The 17,748-nt window shown below is 40.8% G+C and overlaps 1 protein-coding gene across 9 annotated transcripts in view; it reads right to left on the reverse strand.

Moving 5' to 3' along the window:
• MAGI2 (membrane associated guanylate kinase, WW and PDZ domain containing 2) overlaps window positions 1–17,748 on the reverse strand; it is a 675,431-nt gene that overhangs the window by 372,382 nt on the left and 285,301 nt on the right. Inside the window, exon 1 of one of the 9 annotated variants that reach the window (XM_054178159.1) lies at window positions 3,531–3,807. The exons of the other annotated variants lie outside the window; for them this stretch is intronic. The gene's annotated coding sequence lies outside the window, so the exon portion shown is untranslated. Of the gene's footprint in view, window positions 1–3,530; window positions 3,808–17,748 lie in introns of those variants that run through there. 9 annotated transcript variants of the gene reach the window in all.

Raw genomic sequence — 17,748 nt, forward strand, 5'->3', positions numbered from 1 at the left:
CTGCTGAGATGGGAAATAGGTGGGCTGTTTGCTGAGTCTGTCAGCTGGAACACTGACAATCGCAACTTGGACCGCTTAAATGTAAATACCATTTCCTCAGACTTCAATACTCTGAATCGGAGTCTTTTAAAATGTTAGCATATATTAATCTAATTCTTGTTACTTTTTATTTATATCACAAGAAGAGGAGGATTGTAACCATTAAGATTAACCACAGGATGCATTTACACAGCATGTAGAAAGTGATGGTGAGAAATTTTCAAAGCACCACCATTTCATTCCTATCTTTTCCCCCTACCTCTTTACAGAGGTCAAATGTGGCAATGTTGTGCCCTAAGAAGATGTGTATTTGCAAGCAAAGTCCCTGGATAGTTTTCATTTTATAATGGAAACAAATGTCAAGAAGTCTAGCTTCATTTCTTATATCAGATTTTCACTGTTAAATCCCACTTCAAACACTGTTGTACTCAGTAGTCACACAGGCAATGCTACCGGCTGGATGTATGTGTATCATCTGGGTTAAGTTGGCTCATTTTTTATGTTCTAGAAACTTTGGTACCCATGGTGAATCTTTGATCCAGTTTCTCATAATGTGTCCTGTTACGCTGTGAAATCTAATTTGTCTCTGTTCAGTATTAGACTCCCATTCTTTCTGATTATGTACATCCACATCTGGGAAGCAGCCTGATTTGGTTTAGCTTCTAAAACTGCAGCTGCATTCCCTTGTTTTAGAACTATGATCAACATGAACTAAGTATCTGGAATATTTCTGTCACTCAAAGCGTTTTAATTCTATTTATTTTTAATTTCTCACAATGACATTTCTGTTTGTCTGATGGTTTGCAAGATGTTTGTTTTCTTTTTCACATTCCCAAACTACAGTTGTGTCACCTTCCCCCAAGCAAATTATTCACTACTGTCAAATTATCTACCTGTACAAAGCCAGTAATGGGATCTGCATGTGGTGTTAAAGATCTGTTTTCACTCCTCTTCAGTGGTAGTGGAATTTTATTCCATTACTCCAAGCATTTAGGTCTATGAAAATTAATCTCAGAAGACTGTAACAAGTCTAGCAAGTAACATTTGGGGGTTTTATAAGTACCCCACACAACATGCCTTCTAAGCACCATCTAAAACATAATGCCTTTTGCAATGGGTAAATGGCAGAATATTTGCACCATTTGTTTGAGGGTAGCTTTTAAAGTTATCCTTTTCCTCCCAAAAATCCTATATGTAATATAGAGCAACTATTACCCAAAATTGGAGAGAACATATAGCAGTCCAGTAAATACAAAGATTTTTCTAAAGCCTCCATAAGTACTATTAAGCAGTCACAAAAATAACACCAGACACATTTTCTGGAGAGGATCTATACTACTCACAACTTCTCCCAGCCATCCTTCTGCCTCCCACTTGCCCTACTTTTGTGCTAGGGAGCCACCTTATCTCAGGAAACATTTAATGAAGCAGTTTCCAACAGAAGAAACTTCCCTGCCATCCCACGAATCACCCAGCACAGGTCACTTCAGAGAATCACAGGCCCCTTCCTCGCTCCTTTGTGCTCACTCCACACATGGAGTGACAGAGGCTTATTCCACCCCTGAGCTGCAAGTTCTGCTGAGGAGCGCTGAAGCAGAGCTGTGGTGTCAGACTGAATGGCCACTCTATACGAGGAGGCTCTCTCCAACAAGCACATTTGTAGTACAATTAAAGGAGTGCCTTCCTCACTCCTCCTCCCCCTGCTTGGTCTGGTAGTGTCTGAACCTGAACTTCTGCCTCAGATAAATGAACACTTGTACCAATTGGTCAACTTCTGGCCAATTAATTCTTCCGCCTATTTTTTAGGATGTTCAGTTTTACCTGTCAATTGCGCTGACTACTGGCTTGCATTTCTTCTTTGCCTGTGTGGTGGGTGGCACATTATCTAAGACACATGTTTTTCAACCCACTTACCTAATTCCAGCACTACAGGCAGAAGCTGCTGTATTAGCAGGATTTATACAACTCATTTACAACAAACGTGGTGGTGGTGGTTGGTTTTTTGGGTTTTTTTTTGTAAGCAGTAGCATTGGCCTGAGGTTCAGATTTCAGGTGAAACACCACCTGTCCACTACAGCCCCTTGGCTAGTCAAACAGGCAAAGCAGGCAAAGCAAAACAAGCCAGTCAGACATTACCAGAGAGAGTAGTGATTAGAACAAACAACAATACAGGGGGAAAATGCATGGCTATTCAGAAACCGTCTTTTGGGGACTGAAGAAGAGATGTGGAGCCATTTTTCACTAGGTTCACAAGAAAATGTCAGCACACAGATGCTACTGTACTGTCAGATTGCATCTTAATTTGGCCAAAGGGGACGCAGGCAGTCACCCCTCACAGACAAATTTTAAAGGCCCATTACAAATCTGATTTATTGGTTGCTAAGAATCTTCCTGCTATGGTCTGCAGATTTTGCATGACATGGAGCTGAAATCCAGCTACAGATAAATGTATGCTGCTCTAGATGATTTACATCCATCTGAATTCAATATTTCTTGGACATCGGTCAAGCCTCCCCCCGTCTTTGCCCACCCCCTTTCCTGCTAATACCTCGAGGCAGTTTACTTCAGAATGAAACAGAGCATTAACCTGTACAAAATTGCTAATTTGTATTAACTCTCTGTCATTGGGGAAAAAAAAAAGCGAGAGAAAAGGGAAAAAAAAAAAAAAAGGCAAATGTCTTTTGTTCTAAAACAGCAGGGAAAATTTTCAGGAACAAAAGAAATGCATCTGCCCAGCAAGAGAAATGAGAAATTGCTGCAATTTGGGTGAGATGTTTAGGCATGCTGCTGTTAACAACCACCATTCAAATAAATGAAAATGTTAATGCTTTTGTCCTTCAATCTTTCTAAAAATTCTGTTGTTTTTTTCCTCATTTAAAAAAACCCAACCAAATCACATCCCTTGCCTTCATTGAAGAGCCAAAGATCAGAAGGGTGAAATGTATTTGGAATTGCTGGAGAGACACCATTCAAACTTGCTCTACTTGAACTGCCCATTGTTATGATGCAGACAATGTTCAACAACAATCACAGCTAACTTCTAACCATGCCCACATCACAGCTCTTTTTATTTCCATAATCATCATAATCAAAGCCTTCATTTGCAGTTTCCCTGGCAAAATCCTAACAGCCTCGGAACAGTCATCCGACAATCTGTGAAGGAAGCATGCAGCTCATCTTAAGACACAGTGCTTCGTACAGGAACTATTCTAAACAAAGACAACATCAAAAGCAACACAAGATCGTGAAAAGCAAGTCTGACTCAGCCTAAGTTTGGATTCAACATCTGGCTGAACACAGTAGTGCCTCCAATTCTGGTTTTGTTTTGAGGGATTTAAACCCATCTAATCTCTTTAACTGACCCCATCTCAGGTCCCAGTTACACCGCTTCACAAATCGAGAGAAAAAAATGGGGGGGGGGGGGGGGGGGGGGGGGAAGAGGGGGGAGGAAGGGAAAAAAGGCAAGAAGGAGAGGCAGAGCCTTATCCCACCTTTCCATGGCTCTCAGCCCGTCTGTCTTCGCATGATCTGCAAACCACCTGTACTGATCCAGCCCATTCTGGGGGCAGAAAATATCTTCCTGGTAGATGTAGTCTCAGCTGTGCTTTGATATTTCGGCAAAAATGTCTAGAATCTTCTGCTTAAGCCAGACACAGCAACACAAAACTGCAGCTGAGCTCTTTTGTTTTCCCTCCTCCCCGGGGCTGGAGCAGCGGCATTCCCGGCGCTGCCGCCCCTGTCCCCACCCCCGGGGCCGCCGGAGCGCTGGGCTCCGCCGCCGTCCCCCGGCAGCCACCACCTACCCCGGCCCTGCCCAGTGCCTGCCGAGATTTTTCAGTAAAACGGACAGCTTGAGGTGGCGGTCAGGTGATCTTCTTGTTCAAAACAGAAAGGATGCTCGGGGATGGAGCGCATGGATCCGAGGTGGTTTTCAAACTAGCCATTTACATTACAAAGCAGGGAGAAAAATATAGCTCGGAAGAGATCATTAAGCATTCTTCGGCTTTCTAGTTCTCCTCTAGCAATCTACAAAGGCGGGCACAGTGGAAAGATACGTAATTAAACTTTTCAGTGGGAATAATCACACAGAGTTTGCATACCATGACAAGGGGCGGCAGGGGGGGAGGGGCCATGTTCGTTATTCCTAAATAAACATAATGAATTTTCCCATTTTCTTAGATGCTGTGCTGGTTCTACTAGTCCCTTTACAGCTTCTTCCCAACGGCATTTTTTTTTTTTTTTTAATATACAATATGATCTTTAAATACTTATGATGAAGCCATATTTAATATCGCAACAGCAAATGGACCATAGCCAACTGAAAATAATTATTAGTTCTTTATACATAATTATTGTGCTGTAATTCAAAATACCTTTGACACAGGGGTCATTATTTGTACAGCTGACTTTGAAAATCGTAGCTTATGCGACGGCTTCATTGCCTGGGATTACTCTGATTAAAGCTACAGGACTGTGCAGGCCTTAGGCTCAAAACACCTGAAAGAATGAAACCACCGCTCTGGTTTCTGCGAGTCCTAATCATCGCCAGGTATTCAGAAACACTGTTGCAAAAGCAAGATTTACTCGCAAACAGCGTGTGGCAAGGAAATCTTGTAAGAATCAAAGGCTGTAAAGTCTGGGTAAAGTACTGCATTTTTAACCCTAGCTGTCATTTAACATTTTCTATAAGGTTTAGCAGGACCAGCATTTCACTCAACTTATCTTCTTGCATTTGCATTGCTGGCAAACAGGAAACATTTGCAAACCTAGGCACTAAGGACAAGGTCAGTATTCAGACTTATTCAGTCTTTCGGATAAACTTACTCCAGAACTAAGATTAATCTCCCATGACCATATTCTTAAAGACTCAAGTTAAGGCCAAAAACCCTACTCATCCACCCATCCATCCCAGGCACTTCCAGCACTTCTCAATGTTTCCAGCTATATCATAAATAACTCATAAACGGCCCATCTCACGTTAACTGCAGATCTGTCCACAGTCAGCACTTCAGCTCCTGTGGCACTTCACACAGAATGCAGGTTTGCACTTTTTGCTTTCTATGCTGTCACTCATGATGTAAGGCAATTCTCTTGATAAGCAACTTGAATTTGTTTTTAGATACCAAGGAGGAGCCGTATGAGAGAACATGGATTATCTGCACCATGTTACTGGTAGATCTCTACAAGACCCGTACTACCAGACAACTTCATCATGCTCTGACTTTCAGAGACTTAAGATTTTTGACTCTGACACATTCTTCTTAGTGATGCTGTAGCAGAAGCGCTTCACATCATTCCTATCACAGACTAGGTTTCTGCTATAGTCTATGAGCTTTCAGCAGAAGCCAGTACTGCCAAGTGCTGGTGAAATTCCCATAACCGTAATATATGAAGTTCTTTCAAACCAATCTTCCTATATATAAAAAAATTAAACCTAACTCATGCTAGATTTCATTTAATTATGTTGAAAAACTTTCAGAAGTGGTACTCCTATCATGCCAAAGGAAGAAAAATATTTAGTGCCTTGCACACTTAACATTTGAACACCTTTATGATGATCCCAACAATGAAGGCCGTAGTAGGCAACAGAACCTAGAACCAGACATCTAGTTTCTGGTTATAAATGGAATTCCACATTTTTTTGTGGGACTGTATATCCACCTGTGGTTGCTCTCGGTATTTTTTTCCCTTCATCCTCCTGAAGAAACAAAAGTGAAGGAGAAGTAATGACATATATTGGCTACAACAAGTCAAATTGAAGAGAAGCAGCTGAGGAAACAATCTGAAGAGGCTAGCAGGAATAGACAAGATGTATTTCTTACTCGTAATTACTTCAGAGCTCATAACACAGAAGTGCAGGTGTATTGGTGTTTTCTAGCTTGGGTATCAGCAAGAGTCTTTTGTTGTAATACAGTCAACATAAAACCTGGTTTCAGCAAAGAAATAGGCCTAAACTATCAATGCTGAAAGGACAAATAGACACCATTATCCTGCCAGCCACCTATATTAGCTACAACACTGTGTAAATCATGGGGCTGTTCAACAAAATTTTCAACCTAAGGTCAACTACTAGCATGCAGTTGTGTCACTCTGTGCACAGGACTCTCACTGAATGTGATGAGTTCCTCTGTGAGCAAGAGGATCACATCTTATGCATATTTATTACAGCCACCAGAAACATTCAGTTTAGCAAAACAAAGTACACTGCAGATTTTCAGCAATGAAAGGCTGTGGTCACCCCCCAAGTACTGGTTTATGACTCTCAAAAGATAGTCATTTAATTTCTAGGAAATAAAGTAATGGTTTTAATCTTCCCATAAAGTTCATAAAGTGCTTGGGCTGTGTCTCGGTCCGGAGAGGGAAGGAGACTAGTTCTTTTGAATATTCCCGTGCTGTGAAATTAATCGGCACAAACGAGGCCAAAATATCAACAGCTAGACTATTTATTACATAGAGAAAATGGAAATAAGAAGGGGAGAGCGAGAAGATAGAGAGGGAAAGAGAGAAGAGAGAGAGAGAAGAGGAAAGGAGTTATATTACCACACCCCTCACCCACCCCAAGACAGTTTGAGTCTGTGGAGGAGAGGTGCTGCATGAGGTGCTGGGTTTGTGCTGAGGCTTTGGCTGGAGATGCGATGTGATCCCTCTGGGCAGCCTGGGTCTGTAGAGAAAGGGTGCTGAGGCTTTGGCTGGAGAACAGATGAGGTCCCTCTGGGCAGCATGGGTCAGCTCCATGAGTAGAGGACATGGAGAGAGGGTTCAGTCTGCTTCCTTCCTTCTCAGCGGCATGGTCCTCCTTCAGCGTTTTTCTCTCTGCGTTTTTCTTCCCTCCATTGCGGTTTTCTTCCTCTGCGGTTTTCTTCCCCATGAGCCAGTAGTGGTCAAGTCTTTTATACAGTTTTTAGTCCTTAGGTATGTGTCCAAGCATTGTCCCTCAGGAATTCAGGAGCCAGGAAATCATAAGTATCCAGATATCGTTCCTCAGGAAGTCTTTCTGTGTATTCATGTGAGTTTGGACAGTGGTCTGGATGGAGTGTGGGGGGGCCTCCGCCTCCTTCCTCTCCATCTCCCTGCCTACCCACTTATCACACATCAGGAAACAGGTGGAGAGTCCATTGACTCATCACCCTCCCTTCCTGGGGGTATCTGATAGCTGTCTTGAAGGCGTGATGGCTGGGTCCTTGGGTCATTGTTATAGGCCAGCTGCAGTCCAGTGTTATCACGATGCAATCACAAGGTGATTTGCATCCAGGATTGGTACTGTCTGGGCAAGCAGCAAGTGATTTTATCTTTGTTGAGTCACACCAGGAGTAGACTCTTACAGGCTGCCATGCAAAATGACAGTTACGTATTGATGCAGCACTAAGTACAGGGCACTGGAAGAAACTACGATCATAGATCACATAGATCACAGAATGGATTTAGTTGGAAGGGGCCTCCAAAGGGCATGTAGTCCAGCCCACCTGCAGTCAGCAGAGACATCCTCCCCTAGAGCAGGCTGCTCAGAACCTTGTCAAGTACTATCTTGAATAGCTCCAGGGATGGGGCCTCAACTACCTCTCTGGGCAACCTGTTCCATTGTTCCACCACCTTCATGGTACAGAACTTGTCCCTAACATCCAATCTAAATTTCCTCTTCTCTCATTTCAAACATTGCCCCATGTACTATCGCTGCAGGCCTTTGGAAACAGTCCATTCGCAGCCTTCTTGCAGGCCCTCTTTCAGGTACTGGAAGGCTGCTATTAGGTCTGCCTGGAGCCTTCTCTTCTCCAGGCTGAACAACCCTGTCTCCCTCAGCCTGTTCTCATAGCACAGGTGTTCCAAACCCCTGATCATTTTTTGTGGCAATGTAGGTAAAGATATAAAGTCATATATACATAGACATCCAAACATAATTAACCAAACCTATGTAATAAATTATGCCTATAACAATTATGGTTTGGAAACTGTGTGCAGTAATACTCATGAACATAAAAATCAGTGCAAACTGATGCTTTATGCAAGAAGTAAATAGAGTACTTTTTAAACACGCTGTATCACCTGTAATCCTTTGAGAAGAATTTGAAATTTTCCAGACAAAATCATTATTTTTAAACTGTACTCTTCTAAAAATTAGACTGTAATTTGATCAAAAACACATACACAATCAAATTATTGAGGCATGACAAAAGCAGTGGTCTACTTTGTTAAAGAAATAGTCTCAATATTTGCAGTGCTAGTTTCAAAACATAACCCCCCCATGTTATTTATAATACATATCAGCCTTAAGGCTAGATTTATTCCTAAAAGAAGTCCTAGAACAAGTTTGCATGTTTTTTACAGTGTATTTCTATGCAAGTCAGAAAGGTATCTATGTTAAAAATGGAACTGTGTCCAAACATTAGGAAAATGGGTGTATCAGGTAAGGGTATTAATGAAATCTCTTTGAATTTGTGTGGAAACAAAACAATGTGCCTTTGTGGCCTCCCAAAAGGCCAGTAGCATCCTTGGGTGTATTAGAAGGCATGTGATGAGTAGGTCAAAAGAGGTTCTCTCACTCTAGTCTGCCCTGCTGAGGCTGCATCTGGGATATTGTATCCAGTTCTGGGCCCCTCAGTTCAAGGAGGACCTCAGGGAACTGCTTGAAAGAGTCCATCACAGAGCCACAAACAATCTGAAGGAGTGGAACTCTCCCTTATGAGGAAAGGCTGAGGAAGCTGAGTCTCTGTAGCCTGGAGAAGAGGAGACTGTGAGGTGCCCTCATTCATGTTAATAAAGACGTGAAGGGCAGTGTCAGGAGGACAAAGCCAGGCTCTGCTCAGTGATGTCCAATGATAGGACAAGGGGAAAAGGGTACAAGGTGGAGCAGAGGAGGTTACACATGAACATAAGGGAAATTTTTTTCACTGCGAGGGTGACAAAGCCCTGGAACAGGGTGGTCAGAGAGGTTGTGGAGTCTTCTTCACTGGAGACATTCAAAACCCACCTGGAGGTGTTCCTGTGACCTCCTCTAGGTGATCCTGCTCTGGCAGGGGGTTGGACTGGAGGATCTTTCAAGGTCCCTGTCAAACACTAACATTCTGTGATTCTGTGATTTCTATTACTCTTCAGATATGGAATTTGCAAGTCTGTGTTACAAAAGTAATGCTATAGGAGACTAAGCACTGTTAACTTCAGATCCTTTATAGCAGTATTACTGGTGAATGAAAATGTGCAAATGCCCACAGGTTTCACACGTTTCATACACTGGAGAAAACTGCTACAGAATTGGCACTGACAGTGCTTGAACTATCATGCACCTTCAGAAATGCTCTGAGTTATAAGCACTGTGTTTAACAATTTGGGGATAGATTTGGGTTGGATTTTGGATGTACCTACACTTTGTGCTCACAGGAGAAAGACTGCCAAGAGCAAAAGCAAAGAAGGAAGGCTGAGGTGGAGACATGGTCCTATTCCAGTGACATTATAAATAAGCCATTTGACATGTGTAGGCTGTGACCTGTGCTAGAGATAGGCCTCTCTGTGGAACAAATCAGTCATTTTCTTTGACTTTAAAACAGACTGAAAGAAGTGAGAAATGATGACTGAAGTTAATACAAACATCTTTTGGAGCTCCTGGAATTTTCTTGTCAAATTAGGGGAAGCCACAGGAAGAGATTGTGGAAACATTCCCTTTGACAACTCAATGAAAGACAAAACCAGAAACAAAATTCTTCTGAGAGCGAGCCTGATAGAGTATTTGTGGGTTTTCTTCCTTATGGGAGAGCTACAGGAGTGACATCAGCTCTTGGACACTACTTGAAGAAACTGCTTGAGTGAAGTGGAAACTGAATAGATAAATACAATTCAACACTGATGTCAGCAGTAGACCTTTATTTGCTGCCTCAGTAGACTGTACTACAGGAAACCTCTTCCCAATATAAAATTGAGGGTTTGGGCTGTGTTTATCCTCTGCAGTATCTCATAGCTCTTCTTGTGAAGCAGGAATTCAATACCAACACCCTGGCTAGAATCTAGAGCCAGGATAAATGATATGCTGACCCAGACCGAAGAGAGAAAGTTTTATTTTCCTTCATCACATATACAGATGTGTACATGTGTGTATATGCAGAGCATTGCTCTGGGTAATTGTTATCAGTCTCAAAACAAGGAAAATATGTTGTGCTCCTCAGAGTAATACAATGTAGCTTAAAAAAGAACATAAATGTCATAGAATCACAGAATGGCAGAGGTTGGAAGGGACCTTAGAGATCATCTATTCCTACCTCCTCACCATGGGAACGTACATCTCTCAATTAGACTCAGCTGCTCAAGGCCTCATCCAACCTGGCCAAAACCCCCTAGGGAGAAGGCAACCACAACTTTCCTGGGCAGTCTGTTCCAGTGTCTCACCAACCTTAGGAACTTCTTCCTAAGATCCAGTCTAAACCTACTCTCCCTCAGCTTCAAACCATTCCCCATTGTCCTGTTGCTAGAGACCCTTATGAGAAACCCCTCTGCAGCCTTTCTATAGGATCCCTTCATATATTGGATGTCAGCTGTAAGGTACCTTCTGGAGTCTTCTCTTCTTCAGGGTGAACAACTGAGCTCCCTCAGCTTGTACTCACAACAGAGGTGGTCCAGCCTTTGGATCATCTTTGTAGCTATTCCCTGGACTTGCTCCAATAGCTCTGTGTCCTTCTTATAAAGGGGACACCAGAACTGGACACAGTATTTGGGGTGGTGTCTCACAAGAGCAGAGCAAAGGTGCAAAATCACCTCTCTTGACCTCCTGGCCACACTCCTCTTGATGTGCATAGGATGCGATTTGCCTTCTGGGCTGCTGTCTTCATTTATCTGCTAAAAGTAGTCTTAATAACATTGGCAGAATGAGGTGGGCAGTGATGGGAAATAAAAACAAACACACACCCTATAAAAATATCTGACTACTTTTTGTAAGATTCTCAATTAACTTTGTTGGGATAGTTCAACTGTGTCTCCCTGAGATTGTAGTAATACCTGTACAGACCCATGATGAGAAGGAGATGATAATTACAGTCCTCTCCAGATAGAGTGTTCATTAAGCATGCTATTATGGAAAAGTAAGTTTTTAATTGGTTTCCAGTTTCTATAAGTAGGATGGCCTGTGGTAGTATGGCAGTGAGGACCTGTGCCTCTACTATCTTCCCCTGCTGGAATTCAATAAAGTTTAATTGGACTACAATGCGAGTAGCCACAAGACATCAATTACTGGTATAATCACAGTGTTCACAGTGTGGACCTCTTCGTCCAATGGCCCTTGACTGACTCACTCTGCACACTTCTCTTATTACAGGACCTCTTCCCTGTCTTCCCAGAGAATAAGTATTGTACAAGGATGCCATACTCTTTATTAAACAGCAGCATAATCACACAACTCCTGTGGTACTGCCTGCAAAAATGAAAGCTATATCTGGTTTGAGTTTACAGCTTGTGACCTACTTTATTTATAGCTAGTTCTGGAATGTCCTTTGGCATCTATAACTTTGCCCATGTGTTGGTAGTCTCCCTCCCTAGAACTGGGAAAATACACCATTTTATGAATTATGCAAGGGAAAATATAATACAGAATAGAGAACTAACCATGTTGGAAAAGACCTTTGAGATCATCGAGTTCAACCTATCACTCAACACTATCTAATCAACTAAACCATGGCACTAAGTGCCTCATCCAGTCTCTTCTGAAACAACTCCAGTGATGGTGACTCCACCACCTCCCTGGGCAGCCCATTCCAATGGCCAATCACTCTTTCTGTGAAGAACTTCCTCCTAACATTCAGCCTAAACCTCCCCTGGCACAGCTTAAGACTGTGTCCTCTTGTTCTGTCACAGGTTGCCTGGAGAAGAGACCAACCCTCACCTGGCTACAATCTCCCTTCAGCTAGTTGTAGACAGCAATGAGGTCTCCCCTGAGCCTCCTCTTCTCCAGGCTAAATAACCCCAGCTCCCTCAGCCTCTCCTCATAGGGCTTGTGCTTTTCTTTGTTTTGTTTGGTCTGTGCGCAACACTATTCCTATCACGTTCGCAGTATTGCTGCACTGTGTTTCCAAGTTATTGTAAGTTTTGCTCATCTGCATACTTACTCAGCATTCACTAATTTCTATATGACACAATCCCCATTTAAAACAGTTCTCAAAATTTTAATTACAGATTTAGGATTAATATGATGCTGCTAGCAAAATGCAAAAAAAGTCAAATTGTTCAGCACAAAATCCATTAATTTACTGTATTACTATTATTCATTACTTTAAAACTTGGTATTTTATTTGTACATACTTTTTTAATGTACCTTGTTTAAAATTAATTGTGTTTATAGGAGGATGCTACAGTACATCTGTTCAACAAAATGGAAGTCAAATACCATTTGCTCTCAAGGCTAGGAATTTAGACAGGAAGTCTGAATTTTAGACTGAAATTCTAAACTTTTCATTTGTTTGAGGCAGTAGCTCCTACTTTAAAAAAAAAAATCCATAATGAACTTACTCTAAGCATTAAAAAAATGGTATATATTTGTAAGTATGGGGTATGACAGTCTCTTGATGGATCAGATACTATTTTAATTAATGGATCAGTTTTAATTAATGGATCAGATACTATTTTATTTAATGGATTAGATACTATTTTAATTACTTTTCAGCATTTTATCTACATGTGGTAACATTTTCCAGTTAATAAAAATGCACTATTACTATTATTAATACTATCTATCTTCATATTCACATTCTATTCTAAAAGTAATCTTTTTGCGTCTTCTGTGTATTTTTAAGCAGTCTGACGAATTAGCTTATTTCCTATATCATAGTATCACAGTATCAGTCAGGGTTGGAAGGGACCACAAGGATCATCTAGTTCCAACCCTCCTGCCATGGGCAGCGACACCCCACACTAGATCAGGCTGGCCGGAGCCTCATCCAGCCTGGTCTTAAACACCTCCAGGGATGGGGCCTCAACCACCTCCCTGGACAACCCATACCAGGGTATGGGTTCCTCTTCACTCTCATGGTGAAGAACTTCCTCCTCACGTCCAGCCTGAATGTCCCCACCTCCAGCTTCATTCCATTCCCCCTAGCCCTGTCACTACCTGACAATGCATGCAAAAAGCTGGTAGTTCTCATTATGTATTTAAACCAGTTACTGGATACTTGTGTAAGAAACTGTCAGATTTTTCTGGTACCATTTTTACCAGTTTGGTTGTTTCAAGAGTTTGTTTTAAAAACAGCCTCATATTAATAGTGTACATAATAATATTCCATCTAGTCATTAATAGTCACACACACACACTGGCACATCTGACATAAGTGGCTGAGTTGGGAATTGAAACCATAATAATTAACAAAAGATTTCCTGATCTCATCATGACAAGTAAATGAAACACTCTGTGGTGTGCTTGCCCACTGGAAGAGAGAATTAACTCAGTACAAACAACCAAAAAAAGAATGGAAGCGTATCGCTGATTAAATCTAATGCCCAAGGAATGCAACAATGGGATACTTGTGTCAGCAGCACACATCAAACACTTCTCTAAATATTGTGCATGAGCATGCAAAACCACACTGATACATATTCCCTATAAGAACCACAGTGAAATAGCACAGGACATACAAAACACACTCCCAACCCAAATCACTCGATCAATCAATCAGTAATATTGAATTTCTTACTTCCTATAAACAAATTATTCCAATATTTACATTTTTTCTCAGTCACATTGCTCTCATTCACTCCAGGTTTCCTATGCAAAGGACCCTGTCCCTCTGTTGAAGCTACGCGAGCCCTCTCCGATCAGGACCTCGGAGAGCGACAGCCTCGCTCGGCTGCGGACGGCCGCAGGCCTGCAGGAGCCAACATCGCCTTGTGCTTTCATTGTACACAGCTTGGCATCCTCTCTGCTTCTCTCTGTTTCTTATGCCTGCTCCATCTTTCCTTTCCCTGTCCTCAGATGGTCATCTTCTTTTATAGTGACATTTACTGTTGCAGCAATTTCCCCCCTCTGTTTGAAACAAAATGTTCTCCCTTTCATTCTCCAAACTCACTTTATTTTATTTTACTGTATTTTTGTTTGGTTTTGGTAAGGCTCCCTTATATTTAATGCTGACAATACAAGCATGGGAAATACAATGGAAGTAATGTATCAAGCATTTCAATTTTGTTGCTTTAATATATGATTGGTCACATACACTGCATTTTTCTTCACCCGATATTGTTATACAAAACTTACTTTATTAAAACCCTGAATCAGAAACCATTGTGATTGTTGTCATAAAAATTAATTCACTATAGCCATAAAAATGCAGATGTAGTTACTATTATTCTTTCATATACTAAATATTTGAATGATTCAGATTCTATTCAAAGCTTGAAAGGTTGCTTAAATTTTGAAATAAGAACTAAAAACATGATTCTGAAAAAAACCACCACCACCAACAACAAACTTACAAGGATGAATAATCTCCTGTCAGTTCTCTGGAATTGCCCACCTCTACAAAGCCACAGGACATGTCCTTGCAGGGTCTGTACCTAAATGATCTCATCAAGGCTCAGAGTTTAATTAACTCTCAGACAGAGATAAATCAAGAATGATTCCCAACAGTCAGTACGGATTCATTTCTGTAACTCAGTGATTTTTTTTTTTCTATGTTGTATTCTTAATGAAAATTAGGTTTCTGTGATGGTATTATGAGAAGGAAACAAGAAGGGAAGAGAGGAGTATGTGGTTATGATATCTACACATACGTGCATTTGACTGTGTCCCCTTCAGCCTCCTCTGCTATGCCTGAGCACAATGGTCAATTTTGACTTTTATAGTGCAATTGACATCTACACGCTATCAATCTTTTACAAGTTTTGTGGATATACACAGGTGTAGGGGAAATAAGGGAAGGCTGAGTAAAGACCTTACAAGTTCAACCACAAGATTCGTAAGAGAACAGTTTCATGGGTTTGGCAGCATGAAAGCATTCTTTCCTTTTAAAAGCTGAGAGAGCTCCAAGTATACATTTTACTTAGCTTTTTTAATACTGTGGCTTTTGTAAACTTACTCTTCTACATGGAATTCAGAGTGCATCCTTGGAGATGGCCACTCCATCAGAATAAGAATCAGAAGTAGCCTCTTTCTTTACAACAAACAAAACACCCATGGAATGTGCTTTAGATGATTCAAATGCACACAAAAAAATCCCCACGTGAAAACAGGGGAAATGTGAAGAACTGCTTGTATTAGCTTCAACACACCTTCTACCAGAAATCCATTTCCAGTCATGGCACTTCTCAGTACACAGTAGAAAAATCAAGCTTTTTGTTTTTGTTTTTGTTTTTTTTTTACATGTATTCTTTAGACAAGAAGAAGAAAGTCAAACATATATGAATGCTGCCAAGGTCAAACACCATCAACAAATTATGCACAGAATCAAAGGTCCTGCTTCCATATGCAGTGAAAGAGAAAGGCAAGCCACCACCATTACAAGGGCTGTAGCTTCACATGCAAAACCTGACTAAATAATGCTGCTTTATAGGCACTGAGAGTGAATGTTACAATGGAACCTAAATCTGATGCAGCATGCTACCAATAAATAATAACTAATGTCTCATGGCTCTTCTTTTTTTCCTAATAGAAATATTTTCTCTATTGGCATTTATGGTGACTTGACTATGATGGAGATCATAACTTATGCAAAACCCACCAGAAGCTCTATTTTCTGTAAAGGTTCTAGAACTAAGCAGCCCCCAGAGCTGAGAGAAGAAACTTGACAAGTAAAGATTTTCAAATGAAATCTGTGAATTCAAGTGTGATGAAGTTTAGCTGCCACACAAGATATAAAGACCTTCTGCAAGTAACACCAAATTTCTTTTTTTTTTCTTTTAAAAATATTTACCTGTTTTGCTGCTAATCTGACTTAAAAGGTATATCTGATAATGGGTAATGAATGGTATCAACAAGACCTAGTGTATAACTACAGAGAATTAACATTTACTAGGTCTTAGATGCCATGCAATTGGAACATTAGACACAAAATAGGGATGAACAGTTGCAGTGGCTATATGTAAAACTCAGAAACAATATGAAAAAGTGAATATTGAATGACAGGTTAAGTAGAAAATGATTTACAATTATGAGCTGAACATCCCAAGCACATAGTTTACCATCTCTTCAGAAGGTAGCTGCAGCTGCTGACTTTCTATAGTGTCAGCCATTTATCCAGTTGTCAGACTCCACATCAGGAGCTTAACCTTGCTTTTTCTTCTCCTGTACTTTCCTTTATTCTGCACATGAAGAGACATCCATTTTTGACATAGATGTCAAGATTTCTAATATCACAGCTTACCTCACTGGACCTATTTTCCACTGACAAGAAAAATTCTTGTGAACAAAGGCTACCTACACCAAATTCAACATATACTCATCCAACCCTTCCATTATTGAATGTCATCTTACTTTCTAATACGAAATTTGATATAATCAGTTTTGAGCACTAACTTTTGAGTACTGTTGCTGCATACACTTATTGGCTCAGCAAACAAAAAATACAAACATAATATTGTATTTCAAATCCTTCTAGCTTGCTACTCTATTAAATTAGTACACAGAAGGACTTTTCATTGTAACAAAAGAGTAGAACAAGAGTAATTTATGGATACTCCTACATGTGAGTTGAAACCTTGGCTAGATTACAGATCTTGACTGCTGGTCTAATGGTCCCTAAAGGTTTCAAAAAGGAAGATGCAGACTTGCAAATTGATTCCAGTCATGGTGCAGCATCTATCACAGAATCATAGAATGGCTTGGATTGGAAAGGATCTTAGAGATCATCTACTCCAACCTCTATGCCATGGGTAGAGAAACCTCTCATGCTAGACGCAGCTGCGCAAATCCTCATCCAATCTGACCTTAAACACCTCCAGAGATGGTCATCCACAACCCCCTGAACAAGCTACTCCTGAAGAACTTCCTACATCTTCCAACACTTTACAACCAAACCTGAGCAGATACCAGCTCAGCAAAGCACAGCAGAACCTACTGGGGACATCTGGCAGAGCACTTTGGTTTGGAGGGACAGAAAACCAGATGAGTCAGCCTGAGCCCATCTCCTTCTAAATCATAGAATCATTCAGCATGTAAAAGACCCTTGAGATCATCAGGCCTGATCATTAACCCTACTAAAGTTTACCACTAAACCATATCACTAAGCACCACATCTAAACAAGCTTTAAACACATCCAGGAATATTAAGTGTATTTTTAACTATAAATATTTAAAGCAAAATAGTTACTCATCAGTACTGGGATGTACTGCAGATGCTTCATTGATTTTTTTGGTGTTCTTTTTCTGCTAGTCAACATTTTCATGTCATAGCAAAACATTCTATTCAGCAGATAGCTTAGATAAGGAAGAGTTGCTTGATTTGTACAATGACCCTATTGTCAGTTGAGTAGCCTGTTGAATACTACTGGCATTTCATCACAACAGGAAAACCAGGTGATTGAAATGTGGAGAACTCAATTCTTTCAAACCAGACAACAGATAAAGTGTACTCTGAATGGAAAAGTAGATAATGAATGGATTGCTTCTGTCCTCTTTTTCAGAAGGTCAAGCAGCATGTACCGGGAGGAACTTCTTTCCTACTTGGGGCATGCTTAAAACTGTCATCTCTGTGGCTCATTTAATGGGATAGGTATCACATATGGAACACAGAGAATTTTCAGAGATGAGTGATG

The sequence above is a fragment of the Dryobates pubescens genome, chromosome Z (genome assembly GCF_014839835.1).
Source record: "Dryobates pubescens isolate bDryPub1 chromosome Z, bDryPub1.pri, whole genome shotgun sequence".
In the NCBI taxonomy this organism is placed as follows: domain Eukaryota; kingdom Metazoa; phylum Chordata; class Aves; order Piciformes; family Picidae; genus Dryobates; species Dryobates pubescens.